At 40.7% G+C, this 25,387-nt stretch overlaps 1 long non-coding RNA gene across 3 annotated transcripts; it reads left to right on the forward strand.

Annotated features, from left to right (window-relative positions):
* The first annotated feature begins 771 nt into the window (after positions 1 to 771).
* On the forward strand, positions 772 to 4,456 carry LOC125538284 (uncharacterized). Of its 3 annotated transcripts, none has more exons than XR_007296283.2 (3): positions 774 to 2,039; positions 3,387 to 3,474; positions 4,205 to 4,456. It is a non-coding gene; the product is annotated as an uncharacterized LOC125538284 (long non-coding RNA). The 3 variants fall into 3 exon arrangements; XR_015616807.1 differs by having other exon boundaries at positions 3,436 to 3,474; XR_015616806.1 differs by having other exon boundaries at positions 772 to 3,474.
* The last annotated feature ends 20,931 nt before the right edge of the window (positions 4,457 to 25,387 follow it).

Consider the following 25,387-nt stretch of genomic DNA (forward strand, 5'->3'; position numbering starts at 1 on the left):
TCTGTCACTCTAGCAACCCATCATCTACTTATTACTTCCCAATGCCTTCCTCTAGGCCCAAACAATGGTGAAGTGTCATGTAGTCGACGTTCACATAACACCACTAGAGGAGAGACAACATACATCTCATCAAAATATCAAACGAATACCAAATTCACATGACTACTAATAGTAAGACTTCTCCCATGTCCTCAGGAACAAAAGTAACTACTCACAAAGCATAAACATGTTCATAATCAGAGGCGTATTAATATGCACATAGGATCTGAACATATGATCTTCCACCAATTAAACCAACTAGCATCAACTACAAGGAGTAATTAACACTACTAGCAACCTACTAGCACCAATCCCGGACTTGGAGACAAGATTTGGATAAAAGAGATGAACTAGGGTTTTGAGATGAGATGGTGCTGATGAAGATGTTGATGGTGATTGCCCTCTCCCGATGAGAGGAGCATTGCACTACACCACAACCCTTGATTGGGGGCAATTAACTGCCGGGAGAAATATCATCATAAAGGCAAATCATCTGCCAGGGATTATTCTACTGCCGGCAGAAGTATCCAATGACAAATAAACTGCGGGTAGAACTCAAACAATAAGGGCATTCAAACTGCCGGCACAGATACTCATTTTCAAGGACACAATATCTGCCGGCACACCTAAACAATGGCATATTATCTTTTTTTTGAGCATCAACAATGGCATATTATCTGCCGGGGACTATTTGTGAGGCTAAACCAATATAATACGTATTGGCGCAGGATTAGCACGGGAGAGCGCGCGAGATGCGAAAATTTTCGCTCCAAATAAGCAAAATCCCCAAACTCCAACTCAGACCAAAATCCCCAAATCGACCACCCTGACCTAGCCTCCTCCCCGAGCACACACCGCCGCCGCCGCCCCCCACCCTGCGCGGCTGCCGACCGCCCTCCGCCACACTCCAGTGCCAGCTTCCTCCCCGACCACGCGCCGACCACCATCCGCCACACCTAGTGCCACTCCTCCCGGACCATGGCGCCGAGCACCCTCCGCCGCCCCGACCACCATTCGCCGGACCTCCAGCAACGCCCAAGCAGCCAAGCCTCCTACACGCGTCCTCCGCCAGGCTCCTCTAGGCTCGAGTTGCTCAAATGTTTCAGCGGAAGGATCTGTTCGAGTGAGGTTGTCCACAAGGATGACGTCTAACTTCCACCAGATCTGGCATGAAACGAGGTAATCCAGTTAGGTTTAGTTTTGATTTGGCTGTCTTACCTCCCCGTACAGCAGTCTTGGCCTCTTCCCCATCCGCCCTCGCTGTAGCACATGGCTGCCAACATTGTATTCTCGGCTTGTAGGATACCCAAGCGACTCGCAGATGCGAAGGAAAATTGAGCAAGGTTCCGCCTCCCATGGTTGAGCAGTCGTAAGGGTTATGTTGTCTCTCCATGTTGCTGGTCATATGAGCCCAACTAATATTTGCTTCCTGTGATCTACGGAAGGATAAAATTGATGTTTCCTACCTGCCATACTCATCTATTTCTGTTTTCAGTTGACATGCCTACTGTACGAATTACAGTCTTTGGTACATTCACTTATCCCTTCGAATTTGACAAGCATGGAAGAATCTGAATATCACTTATCCCTCTCCCGTTATTATTTAGCATATGTTAACTGACTGCTGTGTTTATGCTTATATCCTTCGGTTATTGTTTATAACAAACCAAATTAAGGATTTTGTGTTCATCTCTGAAACTTCATAGTGATGGTTGGTATTTAATCTTTCAAGGAAATGCAGCAAACTGTTGTACTAGGAAGATTATCCTGACATGGGAGTTTTTTTAGGAACAGGAGAGTTGCACACATATGAAGTATAGAAATTTATTCTTAATGTGCTAGGCTTAATGAAACTAGATAAATAATGTTCAACAAGGCATATTGATGTGTTAAATTGTTTTCAGTTTCAGTGTCAATACAAGAAAGGTAACCTTGTGTTAGATCTTCAATCCAAGGGAGAAATTGGAGCATCGGGACATTTAAACCGAACCTAAATTAAGGTAATAACATATGTAAAGTATGTTATTTTCTGTTGTTCTAAAGCCCCAATGTTTTGGTTCATTTTAGAAAAACAGGGGCCACTCTTAGGTTCCATTTTGATTTGAACTGAAACTGCGTACATAGTTAACACCATTGAGACAGACTGAGTAGCTAACCACTTATAAGGTTTTTCAGAAAAGAATGATGAAATAAAAGGGGACACCATCGAGACAGACTGAGTAGCTAACTCGAAGTCTTGTGCATGGAAGGAAATTGGGATATTTGCTAATTCTGTACTAGTCAAAACGTATGTGTAGATATTCTGATCATTCTGGTTCATGTCCTACTTAATTAAGGTCTTCTTTTATAGGCCTTGCGCAAATGATATCTCTACTCTTATAAAAAACCGAGTTGGTGATGATGGTGTGCCTGCCATCCCGCAATATAGACCATCCGATCTATATCTGACGGATAGAAAGCAAACTATGACAATTTTGCAAAAAGATACCCGCACCCCTCTCCAAATTTGCAGATAAGGACTTCCCTCGTTCATCTTTGTCTCCCACGAGATAAACAGCTCGTATAAATGCATCTTGATGTTCCATGCAACGCATGGGCCTCTTGCTAGTGATTATTTAACAACTTAGTTTCATGGCGTTGGATCTCACGTGAATAAACTATATGTCGAAGTGTTTGCTGTTCTTTGCTTAACTAGATATCAAAGTATAAACAACAAGCTCGTATACAATATGTCAAATTATAATCAAATAACAAGCTCAATAATGATAAGAGCTTTACAAGTAACAAGCTCCATTACAAAGATGTCAAAGTTTTAATATAAATTGTACCAACTTATAATGGTGGATTCTAATTATAGTGAACTAGATAAGCGGCCTTCGGTGAATTTTGAGCTCTTGTCTGTTGTCTTCAACTGACAGTGTGTAGCAGCCAACAATGTGAATTTATGATGGTTATTTAGTTTATTTTATTGTACGTTCTACAGAGCTTTCCTCATTAATTCAATTTTTCACAAAATTGGGAAGGCTATTGTATTGCTGCGTAAACTGGAGCAAGGCCGTACCATTTCCATCTGACAAAACATCCTGAATGTCTTGTCTAGTTCTTACACTCTAACAAGGCCATACATAACGGTGTTGTAAGATGAAAGTCTGGACATTATTTAGCTTTTAAACTTACAGTATACTGCTCTTACAATGTTGTAAGATTGAACGTCGAAGATACTACACTTCGGTACAGATCTATATCATTATTTGAGAAGTAAACTTTTAATCTGCAGTAGAGTTGTATCTACTAAACATTTTAATTTCTTGATTAATTTTCTGTATCTATCACTTCAATGGTTACAGGTTGATCTTTACTTGCAATCTAATTTGCATATTGGTGTGTGTTCTTCAGGAATCATGATACTACTTTATGATCTGATTGGTGAAAGAGGTATTTTGTACGGTTCTCTTGTGTCCGACATGTCTTTTTCTCTCTATATAAAGTAGCATTGAAAATGTCCTTGTATTTCCTTTGACATCTCCGAAGCTCATACCTGAATATCATGATATATGCCTGTAAGAAAGCTATGTATGTTCTTTTGAGTTAAACCTAACACCAAACATTTTAGTTTCTATACTTGTCAGTTAATGCTGGAAAAACGTTTGAATTTTATTTGCTGTACTAGTTGCCTTTGTGTGCTCATACAAAAATACTAGATCCTACGATGTCAAAAATTGATACAGGTTGTGGATCACACTTCCTTTTTCTCGAACATTGTTCCTATTTTGTCTTATGTGCAGTTTTTTCAAACAGATTTCGATGATTCTTCACTTTCAGAAAACTGAACTTAATATCAGAGGCAATCTCACCATGCCATTATGGGTTTAATTATTTGTCCAGACCTGAAACTGTTGTCATGCTTTCCAGGAAGGGCAACTAGATGTGCTTAATTCATGTGCCCAGGCTTGAAACTGCGGACATTTTTTAGCTTCTTATTAAATCGAATATTCACTTGATGCCTTGATGGGAAATTTGTCGAGAAATTTTCTTGATGATGTAGCCGTTTTCTTCTAAAAGTTGGGGTGGTGCACTTTTGTAGATTCAGAGTATCGTAATAAATGTAATGGATATAATGTTTTCTAATACTACCTGACTTGACATTTGGACTTTTCCTGTCCAGGTTGAAAATGTTCCTGTAAGATTCGTCAAGATACCTTGCCTTAACCATATGCCCTGAGTTCACACAGAAGTTACAGGCTTTACTCTTTGTGTTTGTTTCATCTTGTACTGCTCAAGTTTCTAGAAACTACAGATGCTAAATTATGAGGGAAGTCTTCATGTGTAATCAATGAATTGCTTACATTGTAAAATATTTGATGATCAGACTTTATAATATATATGCGATGTGCATCTGCATAATCTTTTTGCTTTATTTGAATGGATGTGTCATCTTTCGAATCGGGGTGTGTATGTAAATGTGAAATAAATGTAACACCAGAGTGTAATAGCCTTATTAATTGGGATACTTGGCACCACTGGCCCATCATCTGCCAGGAAACCTATTGATTGCTGGCAAAAAATATCTGCTGGGAGAAGTTTGAACATGATGGCATAAAAACTGCCGGCACATCCCTATCTGCCGGGAACTACAATCCCCGGCAGCCGTTCTCGTGGCAGTTCCATCTGCCGGGAGAAAAACATTCCCGGCAGTCAGACTGCCCTTCTAAGTGCCTTATCCTGGCAGTTTTCCTGCCCTTACAACCGTGTTGTGGTGTAGTGTTGGTGATAACGATGGCGATGATTTGCCCCTCCGGGAGGGAAGTTTCCCCGGCAGAACAGCCCCACCAGAACCCTAGATTGGTTCCGCCAAGGTTCCACCTCTCGGCGGTGGAGTTTCGTTTGAGAAGATGGCTCATGATTTTTTTTCCATCGAAAGAGTCCATATAGCAGAAGATGGTCACCGGATGGCCACCAGGGGGCCCATGAGGTAGGTGGCGCGCCCCCACCATCGTGGGCAGGGTGTGGCCCCCCTGGTGAAGTTCTTGCGCTCAATGTTTTTTATATATTTGGAAAACATCGTCCGTGAAGTTTCAGGACTTTTGGAGCTGTGCAGAATAGGTCTCTAATGTTTGCTCCTTTTCCAGCCAGAATCCCAACTGCAGGCATTCTCCCTCTTTATGTAAACCTTGTAAAATAAGAGAGAATAGGCATAAGTATTGTGACATAATGTGTAATAACAGCCCATAATGCAATAAATATTGATATAAAAGCATGATGCAAAATGGACGTATCAACTCCCCCAAGCTTAGACCTCGCTTGTCCTCAAGCGAAAAGCCGAAATCGAAAAATATGTCCACATGTTTAGAGATGAAGGTGTCGATAAAAATAAAATACAGACATGAGGGCATCATGATCATTCTTAGAGCAGCAACTTATATAATTCTTGTCATATGATATCTTATGCTAGAGTAATAATTCAATCACAATATCAAGTATGAATCGTAAACTTCATACCAGTCATTGAAGCAATTGCAATTTATCATAACATAGGAAAGAGTCAATGTATAAGAGCTTTTCAGCAAGTCCACATACTCAACTATCATATAGTCTTTCACAATTGCTGACACTCACGCAATACTTATGGGTATGGAGTTTTAATCGGACACAGAGAAAGATAGGGGCTTATAGTTTTTGCCTCCCAACGTTTTACCTCAAGGGTAATGTCAACAGTAATAGTTCATGAAAACCCACATCCAATTAGCCATATATACCAGGATCTTTCCAACATATTGTGCTTGCCAAAGGATAAAATGTAAAAAGGAAGGGTGAAGATCACCTTGACTCTTTTGCAGTATAGGAGATAAAAGTAAAAGATAGGCCCTTCACAGAGGGAAGCAGAGGTTGTCATGCGCTTTTATGGTTGGATGCACGAAATCCTAATGCGAAAGAATGTCACTTTATATTTCCACTTGTGATATGGACCTTTATTATGCAGTCTGTTGATTTTATTACTTCCATATCACACGATCGTATAAAGATTATTCCTTCCACACCAATCAATCATACATATTTAGAGAGCAATTTTTATTGCTTGCACCGATGACAACTTACTTGACGGATCTTAGTCAATCCATAGGTAGGTATGGTGGACTCTCATGGCAAAACTGGTTTAAGGGTATTTGGAAGCATAAGTAGTATCTCTACTTGGTGCAATGAATTTGGCTAGCATGAGGGAGAAAGGTAGGCTCAACATGTTGGAGGATCCAAGACAATATAATTTATCTCAGATGTAAGAAAACATAAGCCATCACGCTGTCTTCCTTGTCCAATGTCAACTCTTTAGCATGTCATATTTTAATGAGTGCTCACAATCATAAAATATGTCTAAGATAGTATATTTATATGTGAAGACCTCTCTTTCTTATTACTTCCTATTAATTGCAATGATGACCAAAACTATGTTTGTCAACTCTCAACAACTTTTATTCATCATACTCTTTCTATGTGAGCTCATTACTCTCCATAAGAGTCACATGATCTGTTTGTTTCTTTTTATTTCTTTCTATTTTCTTTTATTCACTTGGGATCATGGCAAAAATAATCAAGCCCTTGACTCAACACTAATCTTTATTATATAGCTCACGGACTCGATTACATAGAAGGATAATAAAGCAAAACTCACAACTAGATCATACTAAGAACTTTTATTCTACTAGATAAAGATATTGCCAAAAGGATCGAACTAAGAAAAATGGTAAGTATAAAAGTGATGGTGATACGATACCGGGGCACTCCCCCAAGCTTGGCAGTTGCCAAATGGAGTGCCCATACCAGATACTCAATTCTTCTTTGTTGGAGGAGACGGTGGTGATTTTGTTGATGGCGTAGGCTTGTCGTCCTTCTTCCAAGGCATAGGCTCACCATCATAGAAGGATGACCGAGTCTCCAGGATCCTCAAATCTGCAGCCAAACTCATCCTTTTGAATCTATATTCATACTCACAGTTTTGGTTTTGCAGGTCATAGATCTGAGCTTGAAGGTGCTCGATTTTCTCGTGAAGCTTGAAGATGGTCTCCCCGATGTTGTCGGCATTCAGCTTGTGTTTGTTGGTGAAATCTGCGATCATCATGTAGTTGGAGTTGAGTCCATGCTCCACCATCCCCTAACACTTGAAAACTTGTTGTTCCATTGCTTCGAGTCTTGTCTCCACGCTTCCGTTCCCCTTCGGTCCATCAGCATCACGGATGTGCAGCAACCCATCACACATCTCAATGGTTTGAGGGTGTCGCTGCACCTCCGCGAGGTAAGGGTTGATGACCTTCTCGAAGAACTTGTCCTCGGGACCACTTGGAGACGTCATGATAATCTAGATCTGTCAGAAAACAGCTCGAAACAAAGACAGGAGATTTTTGCGTGATACGAGAGTCAAAACCCCCGGGAGGTTATATAATGAATTTTTACCAACCAAAATATGTGTCCTGTAAGAAAACGGAGTCCGGAGAGCACACGAGGTGCCCATGAGGTAGGGGGTGCGCCCTCCACCCTCGTGGAGCCCTCGTGTCCTTTCTGGACTGCTGCTTATTTTTTCTATTTTTCTGAATATTCCAAAACGGAGAAATATTGCCTTAAAAACTGTTTTGGAGTCAGTTTACTTACCGTACCACATACCTATTCCTTTTCGGAGTCTGAAACATTCTAGAAAGTGTCGTTTATGTATTCCTCCGGGGTTATAGTTTCAATAACATTGGTTTCAACATTTATGGGATTACCTGAGATATAGTGTTTGATTCTTTGACCGTTCACCACCTTCGGATTTGTGCCTTCGAAGTTGTTGATTTTTATGGCACCGGAACGATAGACCTCCTCGATAACGTAAGGGCCTTCCCATTTAGAGAGAAGTTTTCCTACAAAAAATCTTAAATGAGAGTTGTATAGCAATACATAATCACCTACATTAAACTCATGCTTTTGTATTCTTTTATCATGCCACCTTTTAACTTTTTCTTTAAACAACTTGGCATTTTCCTAGGCTTGGGTTCTCCATTCATCAAGTGAGCTAATATCAAATAACCTCTTCTCACCGGCAAGTTTAAAATCATAATTAAGTTCTTTAATAGCCCAATAAGCCTTGTGTTCTAGTTCGAGAGGTAAGTGACATGCTTTTCCATAGACCATTTTATACGGAGACATACCCATAGGATTTTTATATGCAGTTCTATAGGCCCATAATGCATCATCAAGTTTCTTGGACCAATTCTTTCTGGACCTATTAACTGCCTTTTGCAAAATTAATTTGAGTTCTCTATTGCTCAATTCTACTTGACCACTAGACTGAGGGTGATAAGGAGACGCAATTCTATGATTAACATCATATTTAGCAAGCATTTTACGGAAAGCACCATGAATAAAATGTGAACCACCATCATTCATTAAATATCTAGGGACTCCAAACCTTGGAAAAATAACTTCTTTAAGCATTTTAATAGAAGTGTTATGATCAGCACTACTAGTTGGAATAGCTTCTACCCACTTAGTAACGTAATCAACAGCAACTAAAATATGTGTATAACCATTAGAGGAAGGAAAAGGTCCCATATAGTCAAAGCCCCAAACATCAAATGGTTCAATAACAAGTGAATAATTCATAGGAATTTCTTGACGTCTACTAATATTACCAATTGTTTGACATTCATCACAAGATAAGACAAACTTACGGGCATCCTTGAAGAGAGTAGGCCAATAAAAACCAGATTGCAGTACCTTATGTGCAGTCCTATCTCCAGCATGGTGTCCTCCATAAGCTTCGGAGTGACACTTCCGTAGGATCTGTTCCTGTTCATGCTCAGGTACACAACGTCTAATAACACCATCTAATCCTTCTTTATAAAGATGTGGGTCATCCCAAAAGTAATGCCTCAAATCATAAAAGAACTTTTTCTTTTGCTGGTATGTGAAACTAGGTGGTATAAACTTAGCAACAATGTAATTAGCATAATCAACATACCATGGAGCAGTATGAGAAGTATTTATGACATTTAATTTCTCATCAGGAAAGCTATCATGAATAGGTAGTGGGTCATCAAGCACATTTTCTAACCTAGACAAGTTGTCTGCAACGGGGTTCTCAGCTCCTTTTCTATCAACAATATGTAAATCAAATTCTTGTAGGAAGAGAACCCATCTAATAAGTCTAGGTTTAGCATCTTTCTTTTCCATAAGATATTTAATAGCAGCATGATCAGTGTGAATAGTTACTTTAGAATCAACAATATAAGGTCTAAACTTATCACAAGCAAATACAACTGCTAAGAATTCTTTTTCAGTAGTAGCATAATTTCTTTGAGCATTGTCTAGAGTTTTACTAGCATATTGAATAAAATTTAGTTTCTTATCAACTCTTTGTCCTAGAACAACACCTACATCATAATCACTAGCATCACACATAATTTCAAAGGGTAAATTCCAATCAGGTGGCTGAACAATAGGTGCAGAGATCAATGCTTCCTTAAGTATTTCAAATGCTTCTACACAATCATCATCAAAGATAAATGGTATATCTTTTTGTAATAAATTAGTCAAAGGCCGAGAGATTTTTGAGAAGTCCTTAATGAACCTCCTATAAAAACCGGCATGACCAAGGAAACTTCTTATACCTTTGATGTCCTTGGGACATGGCATCTTTTCAATAGCACCAACCTTGGCTTTATTAACTTCAATACCTCTTTCAGAAACTTTATGCCCCAAGACAATACCTTCATTAACCACAAAGTGGCACTTTCCCCAATTAAAGACAAGATTAGTTTCTTCACATCTCTGCAAAACTCGATCAAGGTTGCTCAAGCAATCATCAAAAGAAGATCCATAGACGGAAAAGTCATCCATGAAAACCTCACAAATCTTTTCACAAAAGTCAGAGAATATAGCCATCATGCATCTTTGAAAGGTAGCAGGTGCATTACATAAACCAAAAGGCATGCGTCTATAAGCAAAAGTACCAAAAGGCCATGTAAAAGTAGTCTCTGATTGATCTTTGGCTGACACATGTATTTGAGAGAAACCAGAATAACCATCTAGAAAGCAAAAATGTGTATGTTTGGATAATCTTTCTAGCATTTGATCGATAAAAGGTAAGGGGTAATGATCTTTTTAGTAGCCTTATTTAATTTGCGGAAATCAGTTACCATCCTATAACCAATAATAATTCTTTGAGGAATCAATTCATCTTTATCATTAGGAACAACAGTAATACCTCCCTTCTTAGGGACACAATGGACAGGACTTACTCACTTACTATCAGCAACGGGATAAATTGTACCTGTCTCAAGGAGCTTTAGTATCTCCTTTCTTACCACTTCTTTCATTTTAGGATTCAGACGGCGTTGATGATCACAAACTAGTTTAGCGTCTTCTTCCAACTTAATTTTATGTTGACATAGAGTGGGACTAATGCCCTTAAGATCATTAAGAGTATACCCAATAGCATCACGGTGCTTCTTCAGAGTTTTTAATAATCTCTCTTCTTCATGTTCTGAAAGGTTAGCACTAATAATAACAGGGTATATCTTTTTCTCATCAAGATAAGCATATTTAAGAGTATCAGGTAATGGTTTAAGCTCAAACACGGGATCACCCTTGGGTGGAGGAGGATCCCCTAGGATTTCAACAGGTAAATTGTTTTTTAGAATAGGTTCCTGTTTAAAGAATACTTCATCTAATTCCCTTCTTTCATTCATAAACATATCATTTTCATGGTCTAGCAAATATTGTTCTAAAGGATCACTAGGAGGTACGGCAATAGAAGCAAGACTAATAATTTCATCCTTACTAGGTAATTCTTCTTCACGGTGTTGTCTACTAAATTTAGAAAAATTAAATTCATGAGTCATATCATCTAGACCGATAGTAACAACATCTCTTTTGCAATCTATGGTAGCATTAACAGTATTTAAGAAGGGTCTACCAAATATAATGGGACAAAAACTATCTTGTGCGGAACCAAGAACAAGAAAATCAGCAGGATATTTAGTTTTCCCACACAAGACTTCAACATCTCTAACAATTCCCATTGGTGAAATAGTATCTCTATTAGCAAGTTTAATTGTAACATCAATATCTTCCGTCTCAGCAGGTGCAATATCATGCGTAACTTCTTGGTATAAAGAATAAGGTATTGCACTAGCACTAGCACCCATATCAGACAAGCCATGATAACAATGCACTACTAGGGAAAACCTTATACACAAAATCTTAGCAGCAGCACGGAACAAAAAGAAGCGCTACTGCTAATTAGCAGTAGCGCGGGTTTTTACCCCTCGCTACTACTAAGTTGATAGTAGTAGCGCGGGTTTTTAACCCTCGCTACTACTAAGCGGTCTCTACCGTGCTCCCCGACACATGCCATAGTAGTAGCGAGGGGTATAAACCCGCGCTACTACTAAGTTGATAGTAGTAGCGCGGTTTTATACCCCTCGCTACTGCTAAGTACGAGGTAGGTGAAGTCGCCATATCCTCGGCCGAATCCCCAGCTCCTCTCCCAAATCCCTCCTCTCTTCCACCATTCTCTCCTCTCACTTTCCATACGCTCTCACATGGACCTCTTGCCCATGCGCCCATCCATCTCCGTGGCGCCGAAAGAGGCCACCGCCTCGCGCCACCGCCGTCTAGGAGCTCGCCGGTCTTCCACCGACGTCTAGGAGGCCGCCGCCCCGCGCCACCACAGCAGAGCACCTCACCACCGGTGACTAGCTCCGCTGCTCCCTACATCACCTTCCTCTCTCCCTCGGTTTTCCTTTCCTCTCTCTCCCTCTGGTTTGACTCACCCTCCCATGTCCATGCCCGTGAAGGTCATCTCCATGGACGACCCGGAGCTATCTGGCATGATCAGGAAGAGGAGCCCCATGCTGCGGCCTGGCTATGCCATAGAAACAGGCCCTCTCCAACAGCCACTGCTGGATCTGGTCTTCCGCTGTCCATTCATGCCTCATGTGACTCCAATCATCGCTAGATCGAACCACTGCTACCATTGACAACACGCACGGGATCGAGATTTTTTTTGTTTTTGAAAGTAATAGCAGTAGCGCGGGATATAAGACCCGCTACAGCTAATTAGCAGTAGCATTGTTTGCAACGCACGCTACAGCTAACCATGTATAGCAGTAGCGTGTGTCAACGTGCGTTACTGCTATAAGTTAGTTGTGGCGCCGTATCAGTAGCGCGGGCACCCGCGCTACTGATACACCCAAAACTCACGCTGCTGCTAGGCTTTTCCCTAGTAGTGATGATCTCCTATTTTAACAGAAATAACAGGCATGCCTACCACAGGTCTAGGTTTATCTGTATCACGGGGTTTAGCAATTCTAGAAGTTTCATTACAAAAATAAATAACATGCCCATCTATATTATCAGACAAGAGATCTTTGACAATAGCAATATTATGTTCAACTTTAACTTGCTCAGGAGGTGTATATGTTTTAATATTGCTTTTACAAACTACAATTGAAGCTTTAGCATGATCCTTTATCCTAACAGGGAAAGGTGGTTTCTCAACATAAGATGTAGGAATAAAGGATCATTATTAGTAATAGTCTTTTCTTCAACTTTAATAGGTGAAGCTACTTTTACTTCTATGGGAGGATGATATTTAAACCACTTCTCCTTGGGGAGATCAACATAAGTAGCAAAAGATTCACAGAAAGAAGCTACTATCTCAGAGTCAAGTCCATATTTAGTGCTAAATTTACGAAAAATATCGGTATCCATAAAATATTTAACACAATCAAAACTAGGTGTCATACCTGACTCCTTACCATTGTCGAGGTCCTAATCTTCGGAGTTGCGTTTAATTCTTTCCAATAAATCCCATTTGAATTCAATAGTCTTCATCATAAAAGAGCCAGCACAAGAAGTATCAAGCATGGTGCGATTGTTACCAGAAAGCCGAGCATAAAAATTTTGAATAATCATTTCTCTTGAGAGCTCATGATTGGGGCATGAATATAACATTGATTTAAGCTTCCCCCAAGCTTGAGCGATGCTTTCTCCTTCGCGAGGCAAAACATTATATATATATATATAAATATATATAATTGCGATCACGATGAACAAGATGCATAGGATAAAACTTTTGATGAAATTCCAATTTCAATCATTTGTAGTTCCAAGACTCCATATCATCACATAGCCTATACCATGTCGATGCATCTCCCCTCAAAGATAAAGGGAAGACCTTCTTCTTAACAACATCTCCGGGTACACCTGCAAGCTTAAATAATCCACAAACTTCATCCACATATATTAGATGCTCATCAGGATGTTTTGTTCCATCTCCTAAAAAAGGATTAGCTAGCAGTTTTTCTACCATACCCAAAGGAATTTCAAAGCAAGAATTTTCATTTTTAGTAGGTTCAGTAGGCTGAGGAGCAGCTCTTTGCTCTACTGGTCGGGGTGAAGATACCCCGAACAAGCCCCTTAGAGGATTACTTTCCATAGTAACAACTGACAGTAAATTTCAGCACACTATATAAATTTTTCCTTACCAAATTCCACCTACCAAAGGCGCTTCACTCCCCGGCAACGGCGCCAAAAAATAGTCTTGATGACCCACAAGTATAGGGGATCTATCGTAGTCCTTTTGATAAGTAAGAGTGTCGAACCCAACGAGGAGCAGAAGGAAATGATAAGCGGTTTCCAGCAAGGTATTCTCTGCAAGTACTGAAATAAGTGGTAACAGATAGTTTTGTGATAGGATAATTTGTAACGATAAACAAGTAACAAAAGTAAATAAAATGTAGCAAGGTGGCCCAATCCTTTTGTAGCAAATGACAAGTCTAGACAAACTCTTATATGATGTAAAGCGCTCCCGAGGACACATGGGAATATCGTCAAGCTAGTTTTCATCACGCTCATATGATTCGCGTTCGGTACTTTGATAATTTGGTATGTGGGTGGACCGGTGCTTGGGTGCTTCCCTTACTTGGACAACAATCCCACTTATGATTAACCTCTATTGCAAGCATCCACAAATACAACAAAAGTATTAAGGTAAACCTAACCATATCATGAAACATATGGATCCAAATCAGCCCCTTACGAAGCAACGCATAAACTAGGGTTTAAGCTTCTGTCACTCTAGCAACCCATCATCTACTTATTACTTCCCAATGCCTTCCTCTAGTCCCAAACAATGGTGAAGTTTCATGTAGTCGATGTTCACATAACACCACTAGAGGAGAGATAACATACATCTCATCAAAATATCGAATGAATACCAAATTCACATGACTACTAATAGAAAGACTTCTCCCATGTCCTCACGAACAAAAGTAACTACTCACAAAGCATAAACATGTTCATAATCAGAGGGGTATTAATATGCATATAGGATCTGAACATATGATCTTCCACCAATTAAACCAACTAGCATCAACTAGAAGGAGTAATTAACACTACTAGCAACCTACTAGCACCAATCCCGGACTTGGAGACAAGAATTGGATACAAGAGATGAACTAGGGTTTTGAGATGAGATGGTGATGATGAAGATGTTGATGGAGATTGCCCTCTCCCGATGAGAGGAGCGTTGGTGATGACGATGGCGATGATTTCCCCCTCCGGGAGGGAAGTTTCCCCGGCCGAGCAGCCCCGCCAGAACCCTAGATTGGTTCCGCCAAGGTTCCGCCTCGTGGCGGCGGAGTTTCGTCCGAGAAGATGGCTTATGATTTTTTCCCCATAGAAAGCGTCCATATAGCAGAAGATGGTCACCGGAGGGCCACCAGGGGGCCCACGAGGTAGGGGGGGCGCACCCAGGGGGGTAGGGCGCGCCCCCCACCCTCGTGGGCAGGATGTGGCCCCCCTGGTGAAGTTCTTGTGCTCAATGTTTTTATATATTTGGAAAACATCATCCGTGAAGTTTCAGGACTTTTGGAGCTGTGCAGAATAGGTCTCTAATATTTGCTCCTTTTCCAGCCAGAATCCCAGCTGCCGGCATTCTCCCTCTTTATGTAAACCTTGTAAAATAAGAGAGAATAGGCATAAGTATTGTGACATAATGTGTAATAACAACCCATAATGCAATAAATATTGATATAAAAGCATGATGCAAAATGGACGTATCAATCTACACTCTAAAATACGTCTATATACATCAATGTTTGGAGTATGTACTAGTAGTTCATATTGAAATCTACTAAAGGACATATATTTCAAACAATATGATAATCTCTCTAAACAAGGTAGGACGAGGAGTAAACAGAGGGAGTAGTAAACTTTTGTCCTCGTCGTGTGAGCCACCGCACGCGTGGGCGAGGGAGCAGGCGTAAGGCGTAATAGTAAGCAAGCTTCACCTCGTCCTATGAGCCACCGCGCCCATGGGCGGGGGAGACGACATACTAAGTAGGCTTCTCCTCGTTCTGCGAGTTGATGGGACACATCAATAGTAATATGTACAGAGCATCTCTAGTGTATAGAGCCTTGCCTCTAAGGTAGGCCCCACATGGTTTGCTTCTTTTTTAACATAACGCATCAAGTCACAATTTGTTTGTTCACCCGTGGTACATGATCCTCCATCAAGTGGACAACCAGTACACGTGTCAAATTACCATGTGCGATGCCGTTTCATACAGAAATGAGCTCCACCGTGTACCCGCGTGGGTGTGGTTGGGAAAGAGATGGGAGTACATGCGCCATGCATGCACTTCTCTTTGTGCACATCCCCCACCAACGTGGGTGTGTCTGAGAGAGAAACAAACCTAGATAGATGGCGTGTGTGTTCGTGAGTGTTTTTAGTTGGGGGTGATTTCTTTAATGTATTTGTGGGAATATGTGTCGATGATATCTCAAACAAAAATTTGACACATGCAATGTGTGTGAAATAGAGGCCTATCTATATCATATATAGATGGGGCGATCCACGAGAAGAGAGGGAGCGGTCATAGATATCGATAGAGTAGAACAGAGGATCAAGTGGGTGGTGCGAGATCGATGAAGAGAGCCATCGAAATTCTGTGTGTGTGAGTCAAAGATATAGGGCGACTGACCTACCGAAACGTCGGAGGGAATAGTGCAAGTTTGTGTGTGGCGGGGAGGCATGACTAGGGCGCTCAATGTATTGGTGTGTGTGGGGGGGGGAGGGGGAGGGAGAGACCTAAGTAGAGAGGTAGAACGACTTGTATATGTGTTCTGAAGGAGAGACCCAGCTATGTCTTGAGGGAGATCGGTCGGCAACCATACATAAGTGAAGGACGGGAAATAGGTCAGCACAAAGAGAGAGAGAGAGAGAGTGGAGAGAGAGAGGGAGGGAGAGGGGTAGAGTGCTAGATGGGTGATGGAGTTGCTTCTCGAAGATGGTGGGAGAGGCCTACTAGACAAACTAAGGGTGGAACTGCAATATTATCAATAAGAGTGGGGATGTGTTTCTGTGTGTGCGTGATAGATGTGTTGGGACGCATGCATGGATGATGAAGGGGGACCATGTGTTTGGTAAGCAAACCTAACTAGATTGGTAGATCAATTGTTGTTTGTCGGAGGAAGGGAGAGACATAACTAATGAGGTAGATCGATCGACGCGTGGGGAAAATGAGTTATAACGACCTAGCTAGCTATATGTATGGCGGGAGATCAGTCGGTGTACATCCATTTGTTAGAGGCAAATAAGGCCCGGCGAGACGGATAGACAGAGAGAATGGAGCTAGGAGTAGTGCGAGAGGCCTAGCTAGTAGCTAGATAGGGGGAGGAGTGTGTGATTGTGAGATCGATGAAAAGAGGGGTGAGAGTTTACACGTGTGTGGGACCGTATGAGAGACACGAGGCATGGACACAGAAAGGAGGAGATGGAAGGTGCATGTGTATGCTGTAGAAAGACATCCCTAGAGGGGTTTATCGGTCGGTGTGTGTGTCGGAAAGGAGTTGTGGAGACTATGGGAGAATGACCTAAAGAAAAAAATGAATGTGTGCGATGGATAGAATGTTGAGGAAGGGGGAGGGCAAGGAGGGCGTGTGCATGCATGAGAGAAAGTTAGTGCTAGCTACAAAGGTTGGAGGATTGTGTGGGTGTAAGAGACTAACAAAGATCATAATTCGATATGAAAGTGGATTCATATATTTGAATAGGAGATCATAGTGTTATAAACATATGCATGCATGAATATAGCGGTGATACGCGTGCTGTGGTTTTGGACTTGTTATACCATAATGTGATAATGCTTGGTGTTTGCAACTCACAGCTAAATATCGAACAATCTAAACCATACTATACATCGAACAATCTCACATTTTATTTGAATTTGTGATAATGTGTGGCGTTTGCAGCTCACAACTAAATATCGAACAATCTAAACCATACTATATATCGAACAATCTCGCATTTTATTTGAATTTGTAGTAATGTGTGGTGTTTGAAACTCACATCTAAATACTTGTAGGCGTATGGGGCGGGGCACCATACATTATGTGATAAACACATTATACATATGAGACATGGTTTAGATTATGAAGATCTAGCTAGAGCTTGAAATGTACTATGATTTGAAATCAACATTAAGTGGATTCAAAAAATCGAGTTCGAGTTCATATAGTACACATAGTTCATATCTAAGTCGACAGTAATCATGTGGTGTGCTGCGAAGATAATTCACAAATGATAGTTTAAATTGACAATAATGATGATTGTAGATCTTATTAAAATAGAGAAACGAATTCAAATAGTTTGACTTCACAACAATCATGATTGTAGATCTTATTCAAATAGAGAAACGAATTCAAATTTAGTTCATATTGAAGCGGTAGTACATACGTTTGGAATGCACTAAAACATTCATTTGATTAGCAGGTTGCATGCATTATACACGTAGCAAAATATTTTAATTGAACATAACATCAATTCAAAGATTTGAATGGCATTTGTAGTGCGAATTGATTTGGTACAGTACACGGGACTAGACTCTCTTGTGTGGTGTGAATTGATTTCTTTTTGTTTTTTCGTTGACGGAAGTGCGAATTTATTTGGTACAGTACACGTTAGGCTTGTTTGGAAATTTCAACTCGCGCCTTGTTACCCCGAAATATTTAAGATATATCTTTGTCTCGTTGTGCTCCGAAGACTCCCTCCATCTCAACCCACGCCTTCCTATCCCAAAATTACAATGCGCACGAAAACTCCCACCTCCTGCGAAATCCTGACATGCGAAATGCCCGTGATACCCCTGAACCGAAAGAACCTGCTAGATCAAATCAGTGGGGGTACTTTCGTAACTTACCCCACATTTCGGATAAGCGCATCCCTAAGCCATGGTCCCCCTCCCATCCCATCCGCCCACCCATTCATACACCGAAGCCACGAAAACCCGCGAAGCCCCACACCCTCCTCCGTCCGCCACCTAGCCGGAGCCTCTTCCCCGACAACGTCCCTCATCAACCGTACCAGATGAGGATCCGTCATTGATCTCGTCGTCCCGCCGGTTCAGCCACCTCGTCCTCCACCTCCAAGGAGCTGCCCCGATGTTCCCCTCGTCTTTCACGCCTCCATTCCCACACCGCCATCTTCACATGCACCACCGGAAGAGCAGCATCATCACTGTTTCCTCGGATGAAGCCAGGGCCTAATCGGCACCACCAAAGAGGTTGTACACTAATCCCCGTATTTTCTTCTTGATTCGATCTCACGGTGCTACTGGTGCCCGGTCTCGAGATGATATGGTGCGGCTCCATCCACGGCGGCGTCGTCGGCCACTTCCTCCACGGCGTCGCGACCTCGGTGGCGACGTCCACATCAGTAGGAGCTGCTGCTGCTTTAGCTCTCGCTCGCGCTGCTACTCTGCTCTTGCTCTCGATCCCCTGCCTGGTTTTCTCTTGCTCTTTCTCGTGCTGCTACTCTCGCTCTTGCTCTTGCTTGCGCTACTGCTCTAGCTCTTGCTCTTGCTTGCGCTGCTGCTCTACTCTTGCGGGCGCTGCTGCTGCACGAGAAGCAGATCCTGCTCTCCCTGGATCCCCTGCAGCCGCTACCCGAGATGCTGCGAAACGACCTGCTGCCCCGTCTCTTGCATGCGCTGCTACTGCTTTTCTGCTACTGGTGCATTCAGTTTCGACAGTAAAAATTCAGTTTTGACGGCAAAATTCAGTTTCAACAGTTAAATTCGGTTTTGACAGTTAAATTCAGTTTCGACAGTTAAGTTCAGAGATGAGCGGCTGATGTATTTTATGTCTAGCACTTTGTGGTTATGTATTTTACGTCATCTATTGGAGATGCTATTAGAATTCCACTCAGGTTAATGTTTTATCTCTTGTCCTGCTTCAGCCTCGTCGTCATACACCTCACCGGAGCTGCTCCAACGAAGAAACCCTCCATCACAGCAGAGCAGTACCCAAGGCTCTATCTCCAGACGCGTAATATCTTCTTCCCCTCCTCCGACAGCCAAATCAGCCGGAGCATTCTCACCGACCAACCCAATCACGCTGAGATCGACATGGCTTCGCCAAAGAGGTTGTACACTTGTTGCATCGCTTTTTTTCTTTACATGTTATATATATAGTCCAATGAGCACATGCAGTAACGTGAAATACGATTAGTTTCTCCTACTATATGACAAGTAGTGAGGTACCAGGAAACTTAGCTATCCGTGATGGACTCTCGTGAATGCCATCATTATTTATCTCTGTGCGTTTGAGCTTTGCATTTGTAGATGAGCTTGGGAGTTGAGCTAGTAGGGCAGTGTCTTGGGTCCAAAGTAGTAGAAGTAGCACATAAACATTTTTTGAGTGTAGGCTTTTCCCTACTCATGCCTGCCTACTAGAATCGCGAGTGCTTGAAAAGAATACTGAAGAAAAAACATAGGAATTGGAAAGTTTCCTATGCTACTACTATTCATGCATTTGCTTCAAAGGAATGGAGCAAACAAAAACTATAGGATTTGTTCCTTCAGTGTCTCCTAGAAAGAAAAACCATAGGAATTTAAATATCCACTTGTCCTCCTTTTCAAATTCCTATTCATGAAGCACAAGACTAAGAGATAGTAGCATAATAGCATTATAACCATACATTTTATTGTGATTTGACTTAATCCCACCATGCTTCTTTGCATCCTGTGATCTTCCAATTCTTGTGAACCAAACACCCAGATTGCCAGAAATCCTGCATTTTTAAATTCTCTGTTTTGCACATGCATTCCTATCCTATTACCGTGTATTTCCTATCTTGCGTTGTTAGAATCCTCCAATTCAAACGAGCCCTTACAGAATTATTTCTCTTACAGATAGTTTTCACAGAAAACCTTGTGTGGTTTGTCCCGCTCCTGCTGCACCGTCGTCCACCCTAGCTCAGTTGCTCCAATGATAGAAGGGTCCAGCACAGCAGGGATCTGACCTCCATACTATCTTTCGCTGCCTCAGATCTTCTTCCTCGCCGTCGGCAGCTGATACATCTCCAATGTATCTATAATTTTGATTGTTCTAAGCTGTTATATTATCAATCTTGGATGATTTATATAGTCATTTTTTGGTACTAACCTATTAACATAATGCCAAGTGCCAGTTGCTATTTTTTGCATGTTTTTTACATCATAGATAATCAATACCAAATAAAGTCCAAACGCAGCGAAACTTTTTGTGGATATTTTTGGACTGAAAGACAACCAATGGGCCAAAGAAGCACCTGGGGGCTGCTCCGAGGGGAGCACAACCCACCAGGGCGCGCGCCCTGGTGGGTTGTGCCCACCTTGGGTGCCCCCTGGACCGCCTCTTTACTCTATAAATACCCCAATATTCCAGAAACCCTAGGGGAGTCGACGGAAATCAATTCCAGCTGCTGCAGAGTCCAGAACCACCAGATCCAATCTAGACACCATCACGGAGGGGTTCACCACTTCCATTGGTGCCTCTCTAATGATGCGTGAGTAGTTCTTTGTAGACCTTCGGGTCTATAGTTAGTAGCTAGATGGCTTCCTCTCTCTCGTTTGATTCTCAATACAATGGTCTCTTGGAGATCCATATGATGTAACTCTTTTGTGGTGTGTTTGTTGGGATCCAATGAACTTTGAGTTTATGATCAGATCTATATCGTTTTATCCATGAAAGTTATTTGAGTTTCTTTGATCACTTATATCCATGATTGCTTATAGCCTCATATTTCTTATTCGATATACGGGTTTTGTTTGGCCAACTTGATCTATTTATCTTGCAATGGGAAGAGGTGCTTTGTAGTGGGTTCGATCTTACGGTGCTTGATCCTAGTGACAGAAGGGGAACCGACACGTATGTGTCGTTGCTACTAAGGATAAAACGGTGGTGTCTATTTCTACATAGATAGATCTTGTCTACATCATGTCATCATTCTTATTGCATTACTCCGTTTCTCCATGAACTTAATACACTAGATGCATGCCGGATAGCGGTCGATGTGTGGAGTAATAGTAGTAGATGCAGGCAGGAGTCGGTCTACTAATCTTGGACGTGATGCCTATGTAATGATCATTTCCTGGATACCGTCCTGAGTATTTGAAGTTCTATCAATTTCCCAACAGTAATTTGTTTACCTGCCGTTTGCTATTTTTCTCGAGAGAAGCCACTAGTGAAACCTACGGCCCTCGGGTCTCTTCTTCATATTATTTGCCTTTGCGATCTATTTTCCTTTGCCTTTATTTTTGGATCTAATAAACCCAAAAATACAAAAATACCTTACTGCAATTTAATCTTATTTATTTTATTTGGCGTTCGATCTATCAATCTACTACAATTTATTCACGTCTGTTTTGCCTATATTGGGCGCCGTACCCAAAAGGGATTGACAACCCCTTTTACACGTCGGGTTGCGAGTATTTATTATTTGTGTGTAGGTGTTGTTTATGTTGTGTTGCTTGGTTCTCTTACTGGTTTGATAACCTTGGTTTCATCATTGAGGTAAATACCTACCGTCGTTGTCCTGCATCATCCCTTCCTCTTTGGGGGAAAACTGACGTAGCTTCAAGCCACTATTAAAAGGAATTTTTGGCGCTGTTGCCGGGGAGGATCATCTACATATACCAGGTTCCTAATCACAAATCTCATCTCCTCGCAATTTACATTAATTGCCATTTGCCTCTCATTTTCCTCTCCCCCACTTCACAAATATTTTTCGTTTTATTCGCCCTCTTTTTCGTTCACCGTTTTCTTGCTGAATCTATCTGTGTTCTTGCTTTCTAGTCTTCATGGCTAGCGGGTCTACCCCTCCTTTGTCACCAGATTTTGAAGTGCTTTACTTCAAGCTAAGACAGGGAGAAAATTTGAAAGCTGCTTGGCATAGGCTTATGCAATTTAAAGGGAGATGCTAAGATCTTGCTTCGTAATTTTTACATAGGATTGGCTTTGCATCATAGACAGCTGTTAGATTTTGCCGCAAAGGGAATTTCATTAAGCTTGATGCTAATGCTACATATGAAAGCTTAGAAGGAATTTTGGGAGTTCCACCTCCAAAGAAGGGGTTTTTCTTTCACCCCAAAGGGAGTTCAAATGTTGGACAAACTCGGTGACTTTCACAAACATATGGTTGAATTGCAAAAGTATAACGAACCCCTCAAACATCTTAACGATAGTATCAATCGCATGAACACTTTGATTACTCTTTAAAACAAGCGGTTGGATATTTTGGATCTAAAGATTTTTTCTGTTCCTGAGAATTTAGGGAAGTGTAAAGAGCCTCCCGGGTCTGAGAAACCCTTACCAAAGTAGCCAAAACTACGAATGACAAAACTTAGATCCTTGATTTATGCCTAGCTAAGAGCGTAAAACTATAGCACCCATTGGGAGGAAACACAATAAGTAAAATTTAATTTTTATTTTTTCTTCCTGTTTTTCAGTGTTAGCACAATTATGCTACTATTATGATTGTGTTTTTTGTGATTTAATTAGTGTTTGTGCCAAGTAAAGCCTTTAGGATCTTCTTGGGTGATAGTTGTTTGATCTTGCTGAAAAAACAGAAACTTTTGCGCTCGTGAGAATAATTTTAATTTTTAACCAGAGAGTGATGAAATACCCATTCCTTTTGCAGTAGATTAATATATAAATTTCCCAGGACGTCCTAATTTTTCAGAGTTTTTGGAGTTACAGAAGTATTAGAAATATCCAGATTGCTACTAACTGTTCTATTTTTGACAGATTCTGTTTTATTTGCGTTGTGTGCTTGTTTTAATGATTCTATGGTTTTATTTGATAAGTTTTTGACATAGAAAAGTTGGAATAAACTAGGCATAATGCAAGAAGAAAATATGAATTGGTTTGCTACAACATTTATATTAGTGATTTGTTTTCTTATACTAACAGATCTCACGAAGGCTTTTGTTGAGTTTTGTGTGATTGGAGTTTTCAAGTTTTGGGTTATCTTACGATGAATGAAGGAATAAGGAGTAAGAAGAGCCTAAGCTTGGGGATGCCCTGGCATCTCAAGCTATTATCCAAAAGAGAGCAAGAAACTAAGCTTGGGGATTCCCCCGAGTGGCATCCCCTCTTTCTTCTAACGACCATCGGTATTTTACTTGAAGCTATATTTTTATTCGTCACATAGTGTTTCGCTTGGAGCGTCTTGTATGATATGAGTATTTGCTTGTTTTGGTTTGTGTTTTTAGTCTTGATCCCTTGCTGGACACACCTATTTGAGAGAGCCAAAATTATGCCATGACTTGTTAGAATTTCTCTCTATGCTTCACTTAAATTTTTATGAGCTATGGATTTGCTCTAGTGCTTCACTTATATCTTTTTGAGCACGGTGTGCTTTAGTATTTTTGACGAAATGCTCTCTTGCTTCACTTATATTTATTTGAGAGTTAGTAAAATTTTAAAGAAATTCTCTCTTGCTTCACTTAAATTAATTTGAGAGAAAGAAATATTATGCTCATAATCTTCACTTATATTTGTTTGAGCTTGTCAAAAGCAAAACATGAAAATTAGTCCCAAAGTGATAGATATGCAAGAAGGATCTAATGAAAACTTTCATGAAGATCATTGCACAAAATAAACTTGATTCTTAGTAATAATTTTGAGATATTATGATGTGATATGTGAGTCATCTTGATGAGTAATTATGCTTTAGTAAGAATATTGGTGCTAAGGTTTGTGATTCCCTATGCAAGCAAAAAAGTCAATAGTCATGCAATGAAATTACATCCTACTTGTGGTGCATTATTCGGTGTTAATTATGCTTAAGGCTCGCTTATGAGATTATTCATTTCCTGGTTGGTCGCTTCTCAATTTTTTGCTAGCCTTCATTTTGCACTAAGTATGATCACTACTTGTGCATCCAAAATCCTTTAAACAAGTTTTGCCACATGAATCCACTATACCTACCTATATGCGGTATTCTTGTGCTATTCTAAGAAAATTTGTATGTGCCATCTCTAATATTCAAAATAAATTTCTGTTTTGTGTGCTCGTACCACTCGCGAGGCGGTGAGGGTGGCTAATATTTTCCATGCTAGATGTGTTATTCTCACGGTGAGTGTTTATTCACTTGTCATTACACGAGAGTAAGGAAAAGGTATTAGGGATGCCCAGTCCCTAAATGAAAAATAAATTTACTTTATGTTGTCAAATAATAAATTCCTTGAAAAGTGTTGGTATGGAAGGCACCCGTGCATACGGTTAGCCATGGAAAGTGAAAGTATGGTGGAAAAAGGAATAAACTTTAATTTCTGTTTGGGAACCACCTATGATGTATCTAGCATGGAAAGTGTTGGGAAATCTAAGTCATTTTCGTTGGTGGGAAAGGCACACCTCTCAAAATGTTTTTATCTCCCAATTTTCGCTTTGAGCTCTGGCACCTCTACAAATCCCTACTTCCCTCTACGAAGGGCCTTTCATATACTTTATGCAATTTTTATTTTTGAATTTGAGTCTCCATCTTCTCTCATAAAGCACCAACTAGGGGGCACTATTATCGTACTTGAGCATTGGGTGTAGTTAATATGCGAGTGTGTTTCATGAATGGATCAATGATTGAGCATGATGGGCTAGGGATAGCTTATTTTTGTGTTGATATTTTGAAAGACATAGTTGCTTGTTGATATGCTTGAGTATTTAAGTTATCATGTCAAAAGTAGACTTTTGATTTGAACAATATAAAAGTCCAAGTGTCCATGCTATAAAGAAAAGAATATGAGATGACATGTTAGGCAGCATTCCACATCAAAAACTTGTTTTTATCATTTACCTACTCGAGGACTAGCAGGAATTAAGCTTGGGGATGCTGATACATCTCCAACGTATCTATAATTTTTTATTATTCCATGTTATTATATTATCAAGCTTGGATGTTCTATAATCATTTTATATCATTTTTGGGTACTAACCTATTGACATAGTGCCAAGTGCCAGTTGCTATTTTTGGATGTTTTTTACATCGTAGATA

This window comes from Triticum urartu, chromosome 2A (assembly GCF_056163025.1).
Source record: "Triticum urartu cultivar PI428250 chromosome 2A, HENAU_Tu73, whole genome shotgun sequence".
Lineage (NCBI taxonomy): Eukaryota > Viridiplantae > Streptophyta > Magnoliopsida > Poales > Poaceae > Triticum > Triticum urartu.